Source organism: Sinocyclocheilus rhinocerous, unplaced genomic scaffold (genome assembly GCF_001515625.1).
Source record: "Sinocyclocheilus rhinocerous isolate Xijiao unplaced genomic scaffold, SAMN03320098_v1.1 scaffold894, whole genome shotgun sequence".
Lineage (NCBI taxonomy): Eukaryota > Metazoa > Chordata > Actinopteri > Cypriniformes > Cyprinidae > Sinocyclocheilus > Sinocyclocheilus rhinocerous.
Window position 1 is genome coordinate 241,472 of NW_015644350.1, and position 7,066 is coordinate 248,537.

The 7,066-nt window shown below is 37.1% G+C and overlaps 1 protein-coding gene across 1 annotated transcript in view; it reads left to right on the forward strand.

Annotated features, from left to right (window-relative positions):
- The first annotated feature begins 3,483 nt into the window (after positions 1-3,483).
- Positions 3,484-7,066, forward strand: part of LOC107758157 (leucine-rich repeat and fibronectin type III domain-containing protein 1-like protein) — a 127,023-nt gene continuing 123,440 nt past the window's right edge. The window contains exon 1 of the mRNA XM_016575826.1: positions 3,484-3,936. The gene's annotated coding sequence lies outside the window, so the exon portion shown is untranslated. The remainder of the gene's footprint in view (positions 3,937-7,066) is intronic.

Sequence of the window (7,066 nt, forward strand, 5' to 3'; positions counted from 1 at the left end):
ACAAGCAAGCAAGCTGGGGATAGATTTTGGCAAACACCCATACAAGTTTGCTCCAGATAGCACATTTGCAGACCAGCAGAGTTTGCATCTAATATGTAAAACAAAAGAGATACTGACATGATGCTCAGCCTAAGGCTTGAGACTGTTCAAACAGATTACTAACATGGCAGCAGGCACCTTCCACACACCTGCCCTCCCTCGCTGATCCATCTGTACACGTATGATTGATATTTATAATGCCCTGAGGCAGTGCTGCAGTGTCCATTTTGGTCTGAGTGATTTGCAGTGACTGCCCCGCACTGTGAACTGGACGATGTCTGAAACTTTCCTGACCTGTTTGCGTACACAAAGTTGTACATCTTACGTAAATACACTGACATGATATATCAAATGATATGAATACAGACGTTTTTTAGTTCAGAAGTTCCACAAAAAATGCACTCTGGTAGTATCATAGGTTTTGTGCAGAGCGCAGAGATAGATAGATAGATAGATAGATAGATAGAAATATCCATATGTAAATTACAGTACATAAATGCCCAATTTCAATATTAGTTGCAATCTTAATCTCAAACGACTTCATTCTTCATTTAACTTTTTATTACAGATGTGATTAAATCATTTATTATTCATTGTCCGTCATCCTCAAACTGGTTGTTAAAATTAGATTCAGTGAATGTTTTTATAATCTAATAATGGCACCTGACTATATAGTATTTGCCACCCTAAATCTGCAGGGTTGGTTATTGTAATAAAAGAAGCATGCTGTGGAACCACTGTGCCAATTAAGATACACTTTCTCATAAAATGAGGATTGATAAGTATGCCCATAAGCTTAAAATCATAATTGTCTTTTAAAGTATGCTAAGATATTTACACTGATAACTTAAGACTTATCATACAACGGATGGTGGAACAAACGCTCAACTAAACAGCTTAAATTTAACCAATCAAACAATCAGTCAATCAATCAATCAATCAATCGATCAATCAATCAATGTTATTTATGTTTTTATACTTTGTTAATTCTTATTCATCTTCCAAAATAAGTGATACAACAGAATACTGTTTGGATGCAACATCACTCAAAGGCAAAAGTTAGCAATTCCATAAATAAATAAATAAATAAACAAACAAACAAACAAACAAACACATAAATAAATAAATACATACATACATACATGCATACATACATACATACATACATTTACCTAAACAAGTCAAACATCTGTGGTTGTAGTTTTTATTTGTCATTAGATTGGGAAAGCAGTTTCTAAGCAATTATAGTTGGAACCTGAAATACGTAGAAAATAGAAAACCAAGAAAAACAAGGGGAAAAAAAATCTGGTTTGACAGAATAAACGTCTTGTTTAAAACTGACTTACACATATAATGTTATTGTTCTGTTTTCCCCACATCTGACACCCCACAAGGTAGTTATTATCAATTATTCAGCTTTACCTTAGTCAGTCCTTTCCTGTCTTTCATCTCTTTCTATTATTTCTACGCACTACCTGTTTCACTTTTTATCCTTCTTGTTTTCTTTGTGATTCAGTGATCGGCCCTTTAGACAGCTGCTTTGTTTCCGGAGTGTTTGTGTATTTTCACACTAACCCTTCAGCTTTTCTTTTCACTCAGTCTCCTATCGACTTTCCTACTTCTCTTTATCAGCCGCCAATCGCTTTTAATGTCTCTAAGGAGTAGTGCAGCAGGCATGCTGTCTCTTTCATCCCTGCACCAGACCTCCATTTTGTAGGATATCACATCCGTTTCCTTTATTCTTTCAAGGTCTCTTGAGGTTAAATGACATTCCCAAGGTCCCTGGGTCATATTAGCTGCAGTAACCTCTTCGGCCTGTGCCAAAAGTGTGAGGATATTAGGTTTTCATAATAACATGAGGAAAACATGGTGGAAGACACTATATTGGTGTAAATAATAAATGACAAATACTTATTTTATTTTATTAAAATAAGGTCTACAAGATGAATTATGACCTTAAAAACTAGTCCAGCTGATTCAAGATCTAGATTATAAGAGTACAGTTGTAACGTTGTATACATTTTTGTTGTCATGCAATTGTCTTCATCAGTGTGTGCTTGCGAATTAACATCCGCTTTCTGCGTGGGGAAATTTGAATGATGTGCTTCACAAAAAGTTGCAGCGAAATATTAGAGAACATCTTTTCGGGGAGGTAAGCCTTGTATTGTCTTTCTTCTTTTTCATCTTGGATATACTGTTGTTCCTGTCTGAGCATGAGTAAAGTTTGCTCATTGTAAATATTGATTTGTTTACATAAATGTGTTTTGGGAAATGCTAGGTTGCAAGGTCACTAAATCAAACAAACTTGCAGTGGGAACAAAGTCTAACAACTGTACCTGCGACAACAAACAGGGTAGCAAATGGCATACTAAAATAACAACTAGAATTTTGTTGACTTCTTTAATGAGTCACAACGCCTACAAAAGTAAGCACGAAATAAAAAGATGAATTAACTGGCAGAAAGCCAGATAGACATCCATTAGATGAATAAAACATCTATGTTAGTGTAAGTGCACCATGTGACTAGCAGTTATTTTAAACAATCAGAATATATTTAACAAAATGTATATAGATAGATAATCTAGAAAATATAGATAGGTCTATACACTCTAAAAATGCTGGGTTGTTTCAACCCAACGTTGGGTCAAATATCGACTAACGCAGCTGTTGGGTTACATTTTTAAATTAAATTTTTAACCCAAAAGTTGGGTTAGTCCATATTTGACCAAAAGTTGGGTTGAAACAACCCAGCATTTTTTAGAGTGTAGATATTTATTTTTTTTAACCTGTAAGTGACAAGTTAATTAGTGCATTACAAATTGATATTGCAACTGAAGAGTGAGTGAATAGATAGATAGATAGATAGATAGATAGATAGATAGATAGATATTGATTGATTGATTGATTGATTGATTGATATATTCCTATATCGTGAACTGAATTACTTACTATTTCCATACCGGAGACGCTCTCGGTAAATTCTTTATTGTTACAAACAGCAAAACAAACCACGTTCATACCAGTACAAATATATCAGCGTTCGTGTGCGCTGTCCGTGGTGCTGAAACAAACCAAACCACTGACACTGGCCAAAGAAAGCTAAGCGTGCAACGCATTTCTATCAGCGCGCCTGTCAGATTATCGTCTATTTTAATTTCCGTCCGATTATACGAACCCACTCACGTGCCGGGCGCTCATGTCATATTTCCCCCTGTTGTGTTCCTTTAGTTTCGCCTGACTTGAGTTCTCCTCTCATACTCTGTAACGATGTATCCTTTTTACCTCTCACCAACCTCAAAGTCACAAGTTTCTGCCATCCGACAGAACGCCTGTTTGTGTGCATGTAGAGGAGCAGCGCTTCAGGCGGAGGCATGCATGCTTATTGGAAGTGAGCAGTGAAGATCTACCCCTATAACGCCCACTCTTCAGCGTGCTCCAAGACGAGCAGACGCTTCGTGCGTATTTGTCTTCTAACTCACCCATCTATCAGGATGATATTGCGAGAGGCTTCCTTCTCGAGGATCTACATCTCTGACGGATTGGATTGTCCTGTATTTCAGCAGCATACGGATATGTATTCTTTATTGCCAGGTGAAACTGAAAAGCCCAGGAATCTAGATATCTGATTCGCCGCACCTGGGAAGAAGGGTCGAGCACAAGAATGGGAACTATTTGTGCGCGAAAGCAAAAGTAGAGGCAAATTGCGGTCCGTGAAGAAAATGAAAGCTTGTTTTTTTTTTGGTGCACATTGTGAAGAACATTAAGGTACTGTGCAACCGTACCGAACCTGTCTGATCTTTCCGCCCGGCTTTAATTAGCGCTATCCCACCCCGTCCTCATTAAACGACCACCGGCTTTCACTTTTCACCGGAGGAGAAGGAGCATCGTTGTGGAAAGGTAATCTTTTCTTAAAATACTCACTTTCTGCGATTAATTGACGGTGCAGCGCAAACTATTTCTCTCTTCTTGATTTCCAGCGCGTTTTTGCGCATCTTTTTGGGTTCAGTTTGAGTTCTGATGACTATAAAGCTATTTTTTTTTATAAATTGTTTTATAATGTTCTTCCAGATGCAATGATCTCGAGGTGTTTCTCTGCATGGATGCTGAGTAATGGTCAGCAATGCACCAGAGCCACGATTCTCCCCATGAATTTGAGAGCTCACTTTATCCTCTTTATTTGCATATGCAATTACTTGAAGGTTTGGGTCTTGCAAAATGGTGATTTAACTGATGCAAAAATAATGTTTAGACAAACTGTGTGCTATATAAGCGTTCTTATAATGTTAGGGTTAGGGTTGTGGGTTAGTTCTGCCTGACAAGGTATTTTACCCATGGTGGCAGCACACCCTGATAGGTTTTTCTGCATCACAAGATGTTCTGCCCACATTTATACTGTGATAGTACAGGGACTTTCTCTTGATATAATCTAACAGCACAGATGTGTCCAATAAAATGTATGTGCGATAGTACAGGGACTTTCTCTTGATATAATCTAACAGCACAGATGTGTCCAATAAAATGTATGTATACTGTATTCTGAGTCACTAGCAGGTCATCAAAATCATGCTATTAGTTTTTAATCCTCATATGTATTTCATTCACATGCAAAAAATGTCCTGTGAGGATTATCATGATGCCAGGTGAAATGTGTCAACATTTTTTTCTTATATTCATCATTCATTTGTTTATTCACATTTTAATTTACTCACAAGACACTGAAGTCTGGAGTTAATTTAAATCGTAAGAATTAAAAAACAAACAAACAACTATTTATTGATTTATGCATGTATGTATGTATATGTGGATTTATTTCTTTATTTATGCAGCTAAATTTACTTATTTCAGATAATCATAATAAAAATAAAAATAAAATGAAACAAAATAAATTAACTGACCCCAAACTTATTATTATTAGATTATATAAGGTAAGATTATACATACATATGTTTAAAATTATATATAAATCCAAAGTATTTGGTAAAATACTGTGTTGTGGTCATTATTATTATTATTATTATTATTATTATTAGAAAAAAAAATTTTTTAATCAGAAAATCTCAAAAATATTTAAAATGATTAAAATAAAATAAAAATGAAAAATATTTTAAACAATTTTTAGCTTGATTTTCACATCAAGTGTAATAGTTTCACATTAGTCAGCGTTGTTGGTTTCATGGTTTCGTTGTTCATCGCAAAATGTGATTTAACCATCGTTTGTGGCGTAATTCCATAAGAGCCGCTGCGTCTGAGTGGAATATTTCAGATTTTCCCCTTTTCCCTCCCTCCTCCTCTGCCATCCATCACGAGCCGCACCGCTCACCAAATATGCAGACGAGGCCGTATTACGAGCGCGCTCAAGATCGAACTCTCCATTCCGGGCTTTTCAAACAGATATTTTCCAGCATGTGGTAGAACCAGGGTGCACACTCCAATCTCCTGAGAGAAAGACAGAGTGGGCTCACCATGAAGCAGAGTGGTGCTCAGGGATGATTGGAATGGAAGTCGAGAGCGGGGCTAGGGAAAGGAAGAGGAAGACCCTCTCTTTCTCTCTCCCAGGGGTGCAGAGTTCTATATTAACGAGAGGCAGTGATGAGTGGGGTCTGCAATTACCCTCAGGCCTCTGTCACGCCACAGCTGCCTCGGCTTGCGGCTAATTGTGCCGATGTATTAGCCTGTGTGTTGCTCTTCTATTACCTATTACTCTTCCCACTCCCTCTCCTCGACGCTTAACGCGGCCGGCGACCGCTCTAAATGAACTCTTGCCACTTTTGAGTTGATGCCCAACAACAGAGTTTAGCCAGCGGAGCTTAAACGGGCAGACGTGTAATTTTCCAGTTGATCTGGTCTGGAAGCCAACGCAGATACACATCCCGGACAGTGGAATGGAGGCGAGGCTGTAAAACGGGTGGGGAGTGAAGCAGAGTAAAGGATTGCGGAGGTCAGGCCTGTTCTTCCATTATGTTGCGAAGCACATCAATATTCTGCTTAAACATTTCACGCCTCAGCAAAATCAGTGGTTCTCTGCTAGACCTTAAAGCTTTTGAACCCTAATGTGTTTATCTTTGGTATTAGCAACAACTGGCTACAAATCCTATTTTTTGTCAGGCTTGTTTTATTGTAAAAAAAAATATGAGTCAGCCATAGGACTCTGCTTGATTTAATTTTCCCTTTACGTCGGATTGGATGCCAGCAGCACTTGAACCGCCAACTTTTACTTTCCCCCAGAAAGCTGGCAAAAAAGGTCGAAATCCATAATGAAGGTGCAGCATGCAATGTGATGAGAAATTTAACTTTTGTTACGGTATTCGATGAAGGTCAAAATAAATGAGGAGAAGCGGCATGTCATTCCACAGACATCCCTATCCGGACCGGATTAGATTTCTCAGAGGACCCCTTGAGTTAGCCGAAAAACAGTAGGTAATTTGCTATTTTGTGTTTCTTGTGTGGGGGGAAAAACAGACGTGTTTGATTTTGGAGGATTAAAATCGCAAAGTATGTCTGTGAAACACAAATTAACCTGACCTCCCCAGGGAAAACTAGTCCTGTCCAAAAAGGGCTTAAGAACAGGAGCTGTCACAGTATGAAGTTACCACCGCTCTCACTGGAGAACTCACATTTGGAATAATACAAGGATTTGGCAGCTACTTTTTGTATACAAAATCCAAAATAAATGTTTAGTCATGCCAACCAATCAGTCAGGTGAATAGAGAAAATATGATGGCAAATAAATAAATAAATGTTCATTCATTCATTCATGCATTCATTCATTCATTCATTCATTCATTCATTCATTCTAACCAGCCAAAAAGCTTTTTAATAATTTAGTCATACATTTGTAATAATTATGTTTTTTTGTAAATAGTTTAGAATTATAATTGTTATTCTAAATAAAATAAAGTATTACTATGTGATTATTTATATTCCAAATAACTGTTCTGTCCCTATGCAAATATTTAGCTGTTATTCTATTGTATATCTATCTATCTATCTATCTATCTATATATATATATATATATATATATATATA